The 16,903-nt window shown below is 35.5% G+C and overlaps 2 protein-coding genes across 4 annotated transcripts in view; one reads left to right on the top strand and one right to left on the bottom strand.

Moving 5' to 3' along the window:
• Positions 1–16,903, top strand: part of LOC112053771 (uncharacterized) — a 221,968-nt gene that overhangs the window by 134,542 nt on the left and 70,523 nt on the right. The gene's annotated exons all lie outside the window — the stretch shown is intronic.
• LOC112047294 (CD82 antigen-like) overlaps positions 1–16,903 on the bottom strand; it is a 135,287-nt gene that overhangs the window by 90,861 nt on the left and 27,523 nt on the right. The window contains exon 2 of the mRNA XM_052891612.1: positions 5,208–5,290. The gene's annotated coding sequence lies outside the window, so the exon portion shown is untranslated. The remainder of the gene's footprint in view (positions 1–5,207; positions 5,291–16,903) is intronic.

The following is a 16,903-nucleotide window of genomic DNA, read 5'->3' as shown; positions in this document are numbered from 1 at the left end:
TCTCAGTCAGAGAGGCATACTTGAGCACTTACCGGTTTCAGCTTTTTCCCCCCGGTCTTGATTCTGTCTCCATGATATGACACGGTGCTATTTCCCAAGGAACCAGCGTCAATCCATCAGGTCTTTTGCCATCGTCCCGACTTATTCCTTTTGCCGTGGAGACGCAGTGCCAAAAAAATTTCACCGAATCATTTCACCGCGGCTAGTTTCTTCGACTGACAGAAGGGCTGGCTCTTTTTGTGCAAAGGATCAGCCTGGCTATCCAGCGCGGAAAAGCAGCCAGTAATCTTGCCACCATTCCAAGTGGGCATGATTTGTATAGTTAGAATAAGTAGCTAGCTTAAGTTCCTTATTTGTATTCTTTCTAAATAAAAAAAAACCGAGATTTAGGTTAGTATTTAACTCCTGAGTCACTCAGCGGGCGATGGAGCGAGAGTTTCACTGCGTCATTGAATCAGGAACGAGGAGATCCTCAAAAGAAACAAAGTCATTGACATATCAGCGAGTCGCGAAGGTAAAGTGGCAATGAAAAAAAGAAGGCGGAGTTCATAGTTCGAAGAGCCTACGCTAAAATTACGCCAATCTAGGGTAACAAATACCTATCACACATATCTACTACTAGCTGAGGCCGCGTGGTTTCACCGGCGTGGTTCCCGTTCCTGTAGGAATACAGGGATAATATATAGCCTATAGCCTTCCTCGATAAATGAGCTTTCTAACACTGAAAGAATTTTTCAAATCGGACCAGTAATTCCAGAGATTGTTCAGAGCGCGTTCAATCAATCAAACAAACAGACAAACAAACAAACTCTTCAGCTTTATAATATTAGTATAGATTATCGACCAACTGCTTAGTTTTATATCACGCATTACTTACTAACTATACGGTGGCCAGATCAATAGTAGCTACCTTGATCTCAGCCACGCAGACATATAAATTAAACATGAAGAAATCTATATATAACTAATACAAACGGACCCTCACGGTTTTATCCGCGTAGTCCCCGTTACCGAGGGAATACAGGTATATGGTAATACGTCGTATGTTAGGATCAGATTAAATTGGCTTAGTACAATTATGTTTCTTGAAGAAAAATCCATTTTTTCTTCACTTTTCTATGGCAAAATGTTCGCCTTCGCCGATGTGCGGCGAAGTAACATCTGAAGCTCTATTATTTTTTTCTCTTGCCAACAAGAAAATGAACAAACAAACCAATCATGTGATCAACCCATATTCGGCTCACTGCTGAGCTCGAGTCGCCTCTCAGAATGAGAGGGGTTAGGCCAATAGTCCACCACGCTGACCCAATGCGGATTGGCAGACTTCGCACACGCAGAGAATTAAGAAAATTCTCTGGTATGCAGGTTTCCTCACGATGTTATTTCCTTCACCGTTTGAGACACGTAACATTAAATTTCTTAATTTTTTTTTAAGAAAACCGATCATAAATCTTCAAAAATTTTCGTAAAACTCAACTCAAACTACAAACTATGTAGTCAACGATCTTAGCTTGTCCCTGTTGTGGACAAATTAAAGATGAATTGAAAATGTTGTAAAACGTTGTAGCAAACATTTTTTTGGTAAATTATTAAGTTTTTTTAAATATAAGTAAATTGCCGGGTGGATAAGGTAAGGCTTGGGCCGGGGATGGGCATTCCCTTTTTAAAGTGAAAGCGTTACATAAAAAATAACTCATATTGGAATCTATTCTAATATAATAAAGCTGAAGAATTTGTTTGTTTGTTTGTTTGATTGAACGCGCTAATCTCTGGAACTACTGGTCCGATTTGAAAAATTCTTTCAGTGTTAGATAGCTCATTTATCGAGGAAGGCTATAGGTTATATATTATCCCTGTATTCCTACGGGAACGGGAACCACGTGGTTGAAACCGCGCGGCGTCAGCTAGTTTATAATATTAGTAAGGAATTATCACTTAATAGCCACCAATTAGTGGCCTTTAATCGGTCAAATAAATGTATAAGTTAATCATTGCAATTAAAATCGAGTATAGCTTTCACTCGTACAAATAGTTAAATTGTAACCTGTTGCTTTAAGTTAACTACGAGTGTGTGTCTATAGTTCTCGGCGTTAATAGTCGATACTGCCTATTATACCTCGTCGTAGTGTCGAACTCTGATAGTTTTAATGAATGGTCTACAGTCTAATTCACTAACTTTGACGTATATTAGTTGACATATAGATACGAAATTGAGATTCTGTGTAACATATGTCATCCGGTGCCTACTAACAACCTTTTTGTCGCTCAAAATGCAAGCGCGCGTAACGAGACGAATATCTTAGCATTCCATGGATTCACCGTGCGGGTGCCGGGTCCATCGCGTGGTAGAGAGAAAAACACCAAGCAAAGTCCAGGACTTGTGACTACTGGATGTAGGGTCAAGGAATTCCTTGACGATCGATCAACACTCCCCTTCTCTGCTCGTATTGTTCTCCCTACCTATCCAAATTTGGTAAGATCCTATCGCAGCTTTGGATACTCGTTCTAATATAGAACTAGCTGCACTTCTAGAGAGGCCAAGGTCTTTAAGCAAGTTATAGAGAGATTTTGCTGGTAATCCTCTCGCACCTACTTCTACGGCGTACAGACTAACTACATAGCCCATATACATAGAAAATATACGCAATAAAAGCGTAATAACGATGTATAGTTTCAAAAAATAATAATTTTGTTTTTTGTATACTTTAAATAAACGCGTTGTTTTTTACACGATACCAAAACTCAAACAAGCTTTTTTAAATTTTTCGCCTGTTTGTGTCTTTGTCATGGCTAATCTTTGGAACGGCTGAACGGATTCTAATGGGACTTTTACTGTAAGATATCGATTGTCGAGCAATTTAAAGGCTACTGATTCCGAAATAAATCCATGATTCCCGCGGGATTTTTGGAAAAACCGAATTTCACGCTAATAAAGTTGCGGGCGAGCGCTATAATAATATATTTGAACAACTAACATGCATCGACGCAGAACACGAGTATCAAAAGTTTAATTTCATGGTTCAGTTCAAACGAACTCGACTTCACTTTATGAAACCACATCACACATTTTGAGTCTATTACTCTCCAACGTTCATTTTTGTAATGAACTGAGTAATTTAACTGTTTTTTTATGATAGAACTAGTGCTTGCAATAATTCATTTCATATTCAATTGTACTTACTCGTATAGTATATACACAGAAACTTAACAAATTATATCGAACTCTTCCTCATAATGTCACTATTGGTGAAGACCGCATAAAAATCCGTTCAGTATTTTTTTTGACGTGACAACGTCTTCAATAATTCTATAATTCGATGAAGCCAGATGCAGACTCAAAGATGACGTCATGCGTCGTTCCCTCGCTCTAGGGTTGCCAACTTTTTTTACAAGAAATAAAGTATATTCTGGTCTATAAAGATTATTAAACAGTTTTTTTGAAAAACGAACAATACTTTATTTATTAAATGTTTATTGAAAATTTCTTTTTAAAAACGCAACTATTCCATCAGTATTTTCTGACGTTGTCACGTTTAACTATCGTCAGTAAATTGTCTTTACAGACAACCGATTTTTTTTAAGTTCACGTTGGGCTTTGTTTTATAATATCTTAAGGTATAAATGTGTAGCCGTGATAGCCTAGTGGATATAACCTCTGCCTTCAATTCGGATAGGTAGTAGGATAGGTTCCAATCCAAACCGTGCATGCACGTCAAACTTTTTTAGAAATTAAATAGCACGTGTCTCAAACGGTAAAGAAAAACATCGTCTGAGATTTTTCTTAATTTTCTACGTGTCTGAAGTCTGCCAATCCACATTAGGTCAGCGTGGTAGACTATTTTCCTAACCCCTCTTATTCTGAGAAGTGACTCGTGTTCAACAGTGAACCTAATATGAGTTGGTAATAATGATGATGATGATGATGATATGTGTAGAACGCCTAAATTTCACACAAAGAGAGATAAGCACGTAGACTACTTTTACTCCCGATTTTCTCTAAACTATAAAACCACTAACTTGCTGCTGACAGACTTGAGCATTCACTTGTAATGAGCATTCGTGCGAATGTTACATCACAGACAAATACGAGAACATTATAGCGAACATACTGTCGACCGTTATGGCGAGTACATTTGCAGCACACGTGGCCGTCAAGTCTGACATCTTCATGAAGAATATCTTTTGAAGAGCATCGAATAGAGCGTTCGCTAGAATTTTCGAGATGTTCGTTGCAATATTTTGCTATATATGCTTGGCTAGGCCCATTGTTCAGTTCGACAAATATAAAAACGGCGAATGCTCGATGTTCTGCCACAAGTGAATCAAGACAATCAAGTCTATCAGCACCTTTAAAAATCGATAAAAGAACCAGCTGTATGAGCAGGTCGCCAAAGGTGACGGCGTTTTTGATGACCCTGATGAATTTCTTAAATAGGTAGAAAGTTATGTATCAGAAAGCAATTTCTCTTTCCTCGTAAAGTGAAGGGGATCACTGCTCACGAGACTTATTATAGTGGTAGATAATATATTCCGTTCAATTTCACGATTCATTATCTCGATCCTTTTTTCATACATATCATACATAATATAGACTGTAACAGGAACATGTTTTAACTTTTAATTTAAAATAAAGTTAACATAGCCTGAATAAATCCTACTAATATTATAAACGCGAAAGGTTGTATGGATGTTTGGATGTATGTTTGGATGTTTGGATGTTTGTTACTCTTTAACGCCGCTACTACTGAAGTGATTTAGCTGAATGGAAATAGATTTTACTCTGGATCAACACGCTACTTTTTATTCCGAAAAAATCCATGGTTTCCCGAGATTTGCGAAAACTGATGATTTTGATGATATGAATGTTTGTTACTCTTTCACGCCTCAACTACTGAACCGAATTAGCTGATATTTGGTATTAAGATATATTATAGCCTGGATTAACACATAGACTTTACATTTTAGAATTACGACGACGAAGACATTACTTTTTATCCTGGAAAAATCCATGGTTCCCGAGGGATTTGTGACAAACTAAATTCCACGCGGGCGAAGTTGCGGAAAGAAGATAATGACTTAGTGAATGATTCTATCATTCAAATTTTTCATTATTTCTTTTTTTATTTATTGTCAAGTCTTAAAAACTTGTACCTATGTATTCTGTGCTTTTCAAATAATACCGAAGTTGAGAAATTAAGTTAACTTACCTCTCTTTTCAACTGTTCCTCTTAAATGAAAACTAATGAACTTCATTATGTTGTACCAATGCTCCGGTCAAAGCTACACCAATCTGTAACAAATACAACACTTATATAACGCAACTAAAACGCAAATTAAATAAATGAGAAACAATTAATTAAAGACGAAGAAAAATTGTCGCTCCCTCCTACAAATTATTCGAATTAGTCGTGCTGCAAGGTAATTATTATTTCGTTATCTATACTTATACTATTATAAAAAGGTAAAGTTTGCGAGGTTGTACAGGGTAATCTATGGATCTAGTGAAACGATTTTGAAAAAAAGTAAAAGTCACAATTTTCATTTTCTTCAAATTAAAGTTACGAGGGTTTCAAAGCGCCTAGGTCCAAAATGAGCCCACAACAAATTCTGCCAGATTTTTTCTTTTTTAGTTTATTACCATTTAAGTACCTAGCCAATAGAATTTGTCTATAGAAAGCCACTTTATTTCTGAGTGTCATAAGCTATATTTTTATCCCCGTATTCCCACGGAAACGGGAATTACGCGGTTAAACCGTGAGGCATTTGCTAGTTATAACATAAAAACATTCATGACCATCTTATTTTTTATGGTCCTCTGTAGAGATGTTCTTTAAGAGAAGAGAATACTAGCTTCTCTTCTCTTAAAGAATTAGAGCTTGCACCCGCTATGTTAAAGACTAGCTGACGCGGCGCGGTTTTACCCGCGTGGTTCCCGTTCCCGTAGGAATATGGGGATAATATATAGCCTATGGGGATAATACATAGGCTATCTAACACTGAAATAATTTTTCAAATTGGACCAGTAGTTCCTGAGATTAGCGCGTTCAATCAAACAAACAAACAAACTCTTAAGCTTTATAATATTAGTATAGATTATCATCAGGACCGACAGCTTAACTTACCAAGGAACGGGGTGGTGGTGTTACAAGTTTACAACCACCAACTTCCTACCACCAACCTTTTTTTTTTATTGTTTACAAGTTAGCCCTTGACTACAATCTCACCTGATGGTAAGTGATTATGTAGTCTTAGATGGAAGCGGGCTAACTTGTAAGGAGGAGGATGAAAATCCACACACCTTTTGGTTTCTACACGGCATCGTACCGGAACGCTAAATCGCTTGGCGGTACGTCTTTGCCGGTAGGGTGGTAACTAGCCACGACCGAAGCCTACCACCAGCCAAAACCTATATTATTTTGGTCGAAAGAAAACCTTATGTTAACAATACACTACAGACTACAGACATCAACCTATGACCTCATAATGTGTCTATAGTACACCACACAAAATAATTCACTGGATAAACGACGCAGTTAAAATACAATGCGAATTTAACTATCGCGAAACACGTTAGAACTTATTTCAAAACGGTTTCCTTTGAGAGTCGCTAGCTTCTATGTCAGCAAAATCAAGGCAATCAAACGAGCCGTATAAAGGAAAAAGAAGTATAAAACGGTTTTGGCATGCGATGTTATTCGTATTGTACATTTTTAATCCGCGCTGTCGGCTCCCGCAGTTACTGACAGCGAACTGCCATTCGGAATGAACTTTAGCCTGATAATGGTTTTTTAAAAAACTTTTAAGTATTCCTTTCAGGCACGTATTGAATACAAGATATTTAAATTACAAAATGTTTTACTTTGTGTCGGAGGTACACTGAATGCGGATGAAGTTTTTGGAATCTGTGGACAGACCGCACAACATTTTAGGTCGCATACCTTCTTTTAGTTTACATGCGGTAGAAAATTATAGTACAAGATCCACCATAAGAAATATAGACCCAAATATATTAAGTACTGTCAGATGTGTGTTTTGTTGTTGTGAATTGTTGAACGTTATTTAAACAAATAGTCAGAGTAAAACGTCAAAATTCATTTATTTCAATTAGGCTTAGTTTACAAGCACTTTTGAAAGGTCAAGATTATGTCATAATTTAATTTAATTTAATGGTGGTAATAATAGTCGAAAACTTAAAACTAAAGTTACTAGGGTTCCAAACGCGCCTTGGTCCGAGAAGAGCCCACAACAAACTCAGCCAAGGTTTTATTTTTGTTTACCACCATTTTACAAACTTATTTAAAACTAAGCACACAGTCATATATTACAGTTTAACGCCAAGCTTTTTTATCATTGATCTAATCATTAACACTATAATAAGCCAAACTATAACACTATAATAATACCAAAATATCGTCTACAATGTCGAGTTGTGTGTTCAGGAAGTGTAAAAAATATATATACATAAATATATAATGGAATTAATGACGAAATTGTGCATGTGTGCGCTCAGTGTTGTAGCCTATTATTCGGATCACTTTTGCGAGTGATTTTGTAAGGACGTAACCGATCTATAGTATAAAATTATTATTGTATACCCTCATCTGTTTCATTATGGAAGTGAAGGAAGTGTAAAAAATATATATACATAAATATATAATGGAATTAATGACGAAATTGTGCATGTGTGCGCTCAGTGTTGTAGCCTATTATTCGGATCACTTTTGCGAGTGATTTTGTAAGGACGTAACCGATCTATAGTATAAAATTATTATTGTATACCCTCATCTGTTTCATTATGCTATGAAATAAATTATAGATTATGTACTGAGTAACATTACAAATAGATAAAAGTTAAATTGCGGGTAAACACATTTTTCAATGCCGGATCTTATATCACACTATGTAGCGCTATACATACATCTTCGATAATTTTATCTTGCTACTGCCGATAATTTTAGAGAAATATTTTAGAATTTTGAGTCATAACTTGTTGACTCATGGTCTCCCTAACCAAACATTAAAAATTCATGGCCAGGCACTTTGGTTAAGGTTATGAAACCTTATAGACCTATTTTCAGGTGTATTATTAACCAGTAATATTTCATGACTGTTTTGGGTTGAGTGGATGGTTACCTCGGATATTGTTCGTAAAATTTTAATCTTGGCTGTTTCTTGGTCTTCATCTTTAAAAAGCAGACATTCAATACGCCAGGCTGTTAAACGTTGAGTTATATTAGTTTAATTAACTATTGGGCTAGCCGGTTTTTAATAATCAGCCAAGGCGTCCAATAGCTAGCTAACTGGATAGAACATGTATTCATATATTATGAAAAGTAACGTCATGGAAAAGCTTTTCAAATCGAGAACAAGTTGAAAAGGTGTCCAAAGTGTGTTACATTTCGAAATTCCACCAGAATGGTATGGACAGGTACGATTTTCATCCATCTACAACTACTATATACACTGCTTTGACTGCAGAGATGACCGTCGACAAAGAAATAAATAGACCGATGTATTCTTTGCTTTCTCTCAAAAAAGAGAACAACGTATGAGTGGACAGTGTGCTGTGCGCAACGATGTAATAGGAATAAACGTATTGTAAACAAGAAACTACAGCCTTTTCTTGTTGAAAATTATAAGTAGAGAACCAAATGTAGTGTTTTGTGATGACAAAATCGATTATTTTTCAACCGTCAACGGCAAGAAGATCAGTTATCTATAATACTTCTGTATATCTATGCAAACGATTATCCTCACCTTTTTGTGGTGGTTATGAATTAATGGTTCATTATAGTGTTCCGCGACAACGAAACCGTATATTGTTCGGCTTACAACGGCACGCTAATCAGTTATCTTTATTTACTTCTTTCTTTTTCTAATATTCACTTCTACTGAACCTTTATTCGCATATACGAAGATGCTCCCTTGAACATTTTCCCTTCGTATTGGTGTACTTTGAATGTTTTCTAAATAATATTTATGTGAACCTATACTTCAAATTAAAAAAAATAAACATAAAAAAACAAACTTAATAAAGTTTCCGAGCTACGCGAAATACATACCTATAATACATTTACGTGTAGGTATAACGTAAGAAAATTGCTCAATAAAGATACATATAAACGCCATATTGTTTTTATTGTGATAGTATTCTCCGTCTGGCTACTCCAAAGTCTAAGTACGTGCCTGGAGCCATAAAACTCATGCTGCAGCAACACTTTAATGGGCTAGCAATAAACCTAGGCAAACTTAATCGCATAACCGATGTTGCCAAGTAAAAAAGGAATAACGAAAATAAACCACAGGCTTAGTTTGCGCCAGGCGAAGCTTGCCAACCCAGCCACATTACTTGAACGCTTGACGCTTTTGCATATTCGAGTATTCCCATTAAACTTGGACTTCAAAGCAGTTTCTTTTAACCTTTCAAGATTAAAACAGTCAGGTAAAGGGTAGTAGGTACTACTAAGAAGTGCCATGCAATTCATACAAGCAAAATGTATACCTACATTTTGCTTTTTGTTGGTCGTCTACGTGGACTGAGGACATTACGCGGATTGCAAGAAACGCTCGAGACCGTCTTATTTGAAAGTCCATGCAAGAGGCGTCTTATTTGAATGTCCAGCAGTGTCCATCAGCTGTTAATGATGATTAAGTGGACAATCTGCTTGGTCCGTCAATTCAGTATATAAAAATTCGAGTTACAAATAGGCTGATTCAGTCTTTATAAAATGAGTATATATGACCATCGCAGACTCTCAAGTCGGCACGCCGCCTCGTTCGTATTTTTCATTACTATTACGCCAGTTCCCGTTGCAATTTCAATTGTCCCTTTGAAGGCAAAATGGTTGGAAAATTGTATTAAAAACTGAGCACTAAGAATTGCGATTGCGCCAGAAAATCAGGTGCTTTAGTAACAACGATTTAGTAACGGTATTTATGTATAAATCAAAATATAGTTTAAAAACTAAAAAAAATATTTTTAATTTCAAATTTTGTTTAACTACCATAGAAAGTTCAGTAACTAAAAGTGTTTAACAACAATTTTCAAAATTGAGTGCTTGATTTCCAGCAACGAAATAAATTTTCAATATATCACTTTTTATCGAACTTTTTAAAAAAATTCCGGTTGTTCTTGAGCTTTCCCTATTTTTTTTTTGTTTTTACGCTATAAAGTGTATAAAGCAAATGAAACAAAATAAAATATTAGAATCGGTCAAACCTTTCTATGATTTTTTTTTGTATATTTGATACAGAAACTGTTATTAAATGTTTTCAAATTTTTGTAAAGAATTTTAGAAGTGTTTTGAATAAGACTTTCACTAGTATTATCCTTTTTTCACCACTAACTAAAAACACTTACTAAAATCAAATAAGAAAAAGAAATTTAATGTGGGAGTTGTACCTACGACCTCAAGGATCTCAGGAATTAAGCTATTGAGACAAAAGGTTTATAAAATAAATATTTCAATACCGTTGTACTAAGAAAGATAAGGTTATATAACATTGTTATAAGGCCAAGTAAAGGTCGCGCACTCAGAATATTTCAACAATAGAACGGATAATCAGACCGGATATCCTGCGATCTTCTCTTACAGATATCCGGTGTCCTCGCTACGATACATCCTTAATTTAATATGAATCAAGTGATTCACTACACAGAGGTTGGTGTAGTATTTTTTTAATGTGTAGATAGATGATTTTTTAATGTTATTCAATAGCTTGGCAACTTCGTTCGTAACACTCCCGATGTTCCGCGCGGGCCGCTGGGTGTGTAGCGATGAATAAAAAACTTACGACTGATGCACCTCACTTCCCCGCACGCTCGGTTTCACACCCAAGCAGTCTTTCCCCCCGTCGCCCGCATATCATGTTAGTATAATCAACGAACTTGCCAGACTATAGATATTAATATTTTAAAGTGGAACATAAAAACTACTAGAACGATTTGAAAAATTCTTTCACCAATAGAAAGCTACATTATCAGGGAGTAACACTATCTATCACTATCCGGTTTTTATTTTTAATATACGAATGTAAATACAAAAACAATATTACATACGCATGCCCAAATACGTACGTCGACGAATCGACATCATAATTCACTTCGCAAAACTCATTTTCAAACTGTCAGTGTGGTGTCCGATACCGCATTGAAAAATAGACAAAACAGTTTTTAGCGATCACCATTTGTCATAAAAATGTTTATCGTCCAATATTGAGTTATATCCACCGCTCACGACATTGACTCGTGGGACCAATGCCAGCTATGATTTATTGAGCAAAATCAAAAATGAAAATCTATTTAGAGGAGTCAGTGAGCGCTTATACAGAAAAAAGTGTAGAAATGGAACTAACTTTTTTCCCTCTTACAACACTATTCAACTTGTTAGTTGTTAGTGTCTATGCTGTCAAAGTTGATTATTCTGTCGGCTTTGAAGAGTAATAGCCCAAGAGCCCACGACAGCCAGACCTTCGTTATTTTATAAAAGTTGAAAGTTTCTCTGTAGATGTCTCCTATACAGGTAAGAACGACCAGCGACTATAAAGTTTGGGTTGTGGTTACCTGGGCAAGTAACAGGTAGTAAAGGTATATAAAATAGTACTTGAAATTCGTTAAAGTATAAAGCTCAATTTGTTAATATTTCCTTCGGGATAACTTTAAAAATCTCGTCATCCATTGCCGGACACTTATGACAGTTGCTACCCCCTGCCAGACACCCCTAAACTTTAATAAATTATAATTATACTTTCGTTATAGTATAAAAGCTAAATTTTATATATGTTACTTGGGGACTTATAAAAAGATGTTACCTCAATAGCCGGACAGTTTTCGTGGTTCTCTTGCCAGACACATCGAAAGTCCACTGTAGTCCACTGTCCACAAATCGCTTCAGTAGCCGCAGCGTAAAAGAGGAACAAATATTCACACAAACTTTGGCCTTTATAATACTAATGTGATTGTGATAGTAAAATGTTTCATCGTTATCAGCAGAGGGACGCCCACTACATGACATAGACCTTTTGTAGGACTTTCAAACATCCAACTCGGCTGGACAGCATTCGGGGAACTTCACGATATCTGTTCGTCCGAAATTCCTCAGGGCCTCAAGACAAAAGTCCTTGAACAGTGCGCGTTGTGATGACTAATGTTTACCCATTAAAAATTATCACTATGGCCTATAAAACTTCATACTATTCAAATTTTCTAATTATTTCAAATTGAATAGAGAAAATATACAAATTGTCCTTAACAAGTTTTGTTATAAATATTTTCTGCTAACCTAGTGCTTTGTTTGAAGCATTAACTTTACGTGACGTTTTTTGCCAGTTCACTTTTAAGCCGCATAAAAGTATTTCGATCCAAAAAGTAACATTCATTTTATTCCCTCCGCTATTTAAGTTTATATTCCGTTGATAATGAACTAACCGCTGGTCGAACAAGCTGTGCCTTCCGGTTGACGCCCCATGACACGGAAAAATTCCGCGCTCTAGTCCAAAATACGCGTCGTGAGGGAGGTTTGACCTACAAACTTCTGCGACAGCATGTAATACAGTGTCTGTATGTCAAATTATTGCGTTATCACACTAATATTATAAAGGCGATAATATTATGAAGTTTGTGTGAGTGTGTATTGTATGTATCTTCAGTTCCTCCATTACGTTGCGGATACTGAAGCCATTTGGCTGAAATTAGGAATGGAAGTAGATTTTACTCGGCATTAACACATAGGCTACTTTTTATCCTGGAAAAAATTATGGTTCCCGTGGAATTTGTGAAAAAATGAATTCCAAGCAGACGAAGTCTCGGACTTCCGCTAGTTAATTATATTACTACAACTTCCTGCAAAGGTATATTCCTAATGACGTATAGTTTTAATGGAATTCTGATATCTAAACATAATAAATAAGAAAACAAACTCCGTGCTTATGCAGGTTTCCTCACGATGTTTTTCTTTCACTGTTTGAGATACGTGATATTTATTTTTTAAAATGAACACAACAACAACAAAAAAGTTGTAAGTGCATGCCCCGACCGAAATCGAACTTACACCCTCCGGAATCAAAGGCAGATGGGCAGATACACTGGGCTATCACGTTTCTTCTTAAACGGTTAATTGGCATGTGTTTATTATCTGTAAAAGCGTTTTCATTGACATATTGCTCGGTTTAAAAATAGCTTCCCCGAATCTGACTTAGAATAATAATACAATCAATCCCGCATAGGCACCGGAAAGCGCGAGGGTGGAGGGTGTATAAAAATAAATAACGCCGAGTTGCGTGTCCAAACCCATTCAGCCTCGGCAAGACAGGGAAATAGATCTTTATAGAAATTTGCCGTATCACTAAACGTGTGACCTCAAAAGCCTCTACTTATTGCTATTGAGTATTTTATTGCTGAAACCGTCTACAACACACGCTGTTTCACGCACGTGATGTAATGAACTAAAAGATGTTATACCTAAACAAACATTTTATAATAATAGAGATATGTCACTAGCGCGTCTAAACTGAGGCGAACAAAAGCGGCTAATTGTCTTAATTTCATTGAGTCGAATAGTGAACAACGGAAGTTATTTAAAGAATTAATATATAAATATTGTTTATAATGTCGAGTTGTGTGATCAGGAAATGTAAAAACTATACTTTGTTTTTAATTCCAGTACTCGTATATACGTACTCGTCCATTTTGTGACGTCACTTGGTGTACTAAACTTCAAACTAATTGTAAGCTAATATTTTTGTCAAACACTCCGTTTGTAAGGGATTTATTATAGTGACGTCATGAAACAGTTGAAATATAAACTGTCATGGCCGACAGCCATTTTGATTCATATTGTCAAATACATATTTAAAAACTAAAATTTTCATGAAATCACGTTTCGAAAAAATATGTAATAATTTTTTTCAATCTAGTAGAACGATAATGAACAATTTAAGACCATTTGAAAAATAATGTCATCTATACTCTATACTAGTACATAAAGTTGAAGAGTTTGTTTGTTCGTTTGATTGAACGCGCAAATCTCAGGAACTACTGGTCCGATTTGAAAAATTCTTTCAGTGTTAGATAGCCCATTTATCGAGGAAGGCTATAGGCTATATATATTATCCCCGTATTCCTAGTTTATAATAATTATGTATTTAAAACATACAATTGTAACTGAAAAAATATCAAGATAAAAACGCTTATTTTAAAATTGAACAACGAAAATGATAAACTAGGCACGTAGGTACCAAAAATCTACATAAATGGGTACTCATATCAGACGCGAAGGCATTTAAAAGTATAATGTTCATAAAACGATGGAGTAACTTCTCTCGATCATATTTGAATGTTATAAAGGAAGGATCAAATATACATTATTTTACTGAAATCTCGAATCGAATAGGTGTTTAAAGTTTCGTCTTCTCGACAACCTTTCAAAACGAATATTTATTTCTCAATGGACAACAACTATTAATGAAAAATCCCGCTTATGCTCAACTTCAGTTTTATATATTCTGGTATAACAAGCTTTGCAGCCTATCTTGCAAATGAATGTTATTTAAACGGGTACATACCACGATAAAACGACGAGATTTTTATTGTTGCATGTTGCATGGATCGTGGTCACGACGGGACTGAAGTTGCGAGATGAGAAGTGAAGTCAGCTGTTAGGGGCAGAATCGATCTACCCTCTTTCTTGTTCTTTTTCTTTTTTCAACAACCTCGCGTTTTTGGCTGTTTAGGCAAACCACACTCACGACATCGCTTTTGTGATTATGCGTATTTGCACAATTCTACCACCCGGTGGTAGAATTGTGCAAACCAAGAGGGAGCCGCGAAACAACATTCATAACATTCATAATGAACAACCACGAAATAAGTTTAAAATCATTATTTTTCAAATTATAGAAACTTGAGGAGATCCGTGACTTCGTCCGCCATAATTTCGCTGATCTACAATGCTTGAGGTATACGAGGTTTTGTTTTACCCACAGAATAAAGAATGATACAGAATTAGTATTTACAAGCAGCGCGATGAGGCCGAATAAAAACAAACGTCATGCGTCTCCTTGACATCCGCTTATCAAACTTTTTTCATAACTTGTATTTCAAGATTTAACACTAATAACAATTACGTAAATTGATATCATATTAAACTAATAATAATTAATCAAACCTATAAATAAATACTCCACCTTATTTTTTTTCGTTTTTGTGAACAGTTTTTAAAATATTTAAAAACATAAGACGCCATTTTTCTTGAATAATATTGAAAATAACTGACGCGACTCTTAGTGTCGTACTAACTTGATAATGTATTACTTTTAGAATTTCTATTTGGAATGGCAGCATCACGGCCGTATTCCGTCCGTTCTATCTGCCTATTATTCTTTAATCTGTGGTTTTACCAAACATTGTCTTGATCTTAACACGTTTTAACTTTGGAATATTTTATAATTGTATTCTTGCATCATAAAATTAGTTTATACATCCTGACATATAAAACCTAGATTAAAGGCGCTCTAAGTACTTTTAGAAGACTGTGCCTTATATGCTAATCGAAGAAATTAGTTTCTCATGTATTTAGTTTTCGCCATGGGAAAGCTATTTTCAATTCCCATAGTACTTGAAAATGCACATTATTTATAAATTTGTTGGCATAAACGACGAAGTAATTCGCTCTAGCAAACATTCCTCGGGTTTATGACGAAAGTCTTTGAGTTTTCATTTAAAGTTGGCAACAATACAGGTTTAGTTAAGGAAAGCAATGTTCAGTATATTTGCTTTTATGTCTCTATGTATTATATTATCTGTACAATATATCGTATAGATAATGTACATATCTACTTGTTTAGTTAACCAAATAGTTTATACATCGCAACATTATATTAGTCAGTGGCATAGCGTCCCTCGGAGGGGCCTTATATCAAAAATAGTTAGAGGCTCCAAAAAATATTTACCACATTTCTAACATAAAAAAAATCTTGCTATTCGGTTCATATTTAGCCTACGCAAATATGACCATATTTCTGGATTCCGTGAGAAGCTCAAGTGGCTCCCTATTCGTCGTCGCCGGGATCTGCATGTACTTTCACTTTTGTACTGTGTGTTGTTTAATCCAAAATCTCCTGTGTATCTGAAGGAGAAATTTACGTTTCAGGGAGAGCAGTCTGAACTGAGACAGTGTCGATTACTAACTCTATGTTTACCCGTGCATAAGACGAAATTTTATAAACATTCTTTCGTTGTGCAAGCCGTTAAGTTATGGAATGCTCTCCCTTTAAACATACGGCAATCAAAGACACTGGACATTTTTAAAATTGCCGTAAACACTCATTATCTGGTGCAGTAAAGACGATCTGTATATATTATTTTTTAACCGACTTCCAAAAAGGAGGAGGTTCTACGTTCAGCTGTATGTATGTTTTTTTTTTTTTTATGTATGTCCAGCGATAATCTTCAATATAATGTATTTTTAGTATATTTTAATATGTATTGTATTCATTATTGTGGGTATTTGTGTAATATTGATTATGTATTAGGATGTAAATTATTTGTATGTATGTGTATTACTAATATTATGGTTATTTTTGTTTTACGCCACCTGCTGATGTCCTTAAGTTTTCCTAAACCGAGGGTTGCCTGGAAGAAATCGCTAATTAGCGATAAGGCCGCCTTTTGTATGCTGATCTCTTCCTAATTTGTTTTTTATTTCACTTGTTTTTGTCTTTGTGGTGTGCAAACAAAGTATATTTATGTTATGTTTATGTTAAAAAACAAAAATGCTTGCTTAAAATAAACAGCATGACAACCTAAGCCCGGGAAAAAAGAGATTGCTTTTTTTTAATTTTCTCTTTTCTGTGAAACTCTATAGGCATTAGGCAGTTTTATGTTTTTTTTCCGGGCAAGCACCAG

Source organism: Bicyclus anynana, chromosome 4 (assembly GCF_947172395.1).
Source record: "Bicyclus anynana chromosome 4, ilBicAnyn1.1, whole genome shotgun sequence".
NCBI classification, from domain to species: domain Eukaryota; kingdom Metazoa; phylum Arthropoda; class Insecta; order Lepidoptera; family Nymphalidae; genus Bicyclus; species Bicyclus anynana.
The sequence above is the reverse complement of the archived record's forward strand: the minus strand, read 5'-3'. Positions and strand labels throughout refer to the sequence as shown.